The 662-nt window shown below is 68.6% G+C and overlaps 1 pseudogene; it reads left to right on the top strand.

Moving 5' to 3' along the window:
• Window positions 1–225: 225 nt before the first annotated feature.
• Window positions 226–662, top strand: part of LOC115640389 — a 4,445-nt pseudogene continuing 4,008 nt past the window's right edge.

Raw genomic sequence — 662 nt, 5'->3', positions numbered from 1 at the left:
TCCCCACACGAGGGGGCTAGCGCTGTGGCTGGAGGGGGGTCCCGCTCACCAGTGTGCACCCGATAGTGCGTCTCCATCTGGTGCTTGAGGGTGAAGCGCTTGCTGCACTCGCTGCACTCGTAGGGCTTCTCGCCTGGGGGTGCCCGCCGGGGCCCCCGCCGCCCGGCCTCGGCCTGAACCCCACGGGCACAGAACTCCCGCTGCAACAGCCGCTGGCCTGCAGGGATGGCACCAGGGTCAGTGCCGGTCAGGAGTGAGGGGCACTGGGCTGGGAGAGCAGGGGCTGCCGGTCAGGAGTGAGGGGCACTAGCTGGATTAGGGGGGCTGGAAGAGCAAGGGCTGCAGGTCAGGAGTGAGGGGCACTGGCTGGAAGAGCAAGGGCTGCCGGTCAGGAGTGAGGGGCACTAGCTGGATTGGGGGGGCTGGGAGAGCAGGGGCTGCAGGTCAGGAGTGAGGGGCACTGGGCTGGGAGAGCAGGGGCTGCCGGTCAGGAGTGAGGGGCACTGGGCTGGATTGGGGGGGCTGGAAGAGCAGGGGCTGCCGGTCAGGAGTGAGGGGCACTGGGCTGGAAGAGCAGGGGCTGCAGGTCAGGAGTGAGGGGCACTAGCTGGATTAGGGGGGCTGGAAGAGCAAGGGCTGCCGGTCAGGAGTGAGGGGCACTA

This window comes from Gopherus evgoodei, unplaced genomic scaffold (assembly GCF_007399415.2).
Source record: "Gopherus evgoodei ecotype Sinaloan lineage unplaced genomic scaffold, rGopEvg1_v1.p scaffold_31_arrow_ctg1, whole genome shotgun sequence".
NCBI lineage: Eukaryota > Metazoa > Chordata > Testudines > Testudinidae > Gopherus > Gopherus evgoodei.
This window is presented reverse-complemented; position numbering and strand designations above follow the sequence as displayed.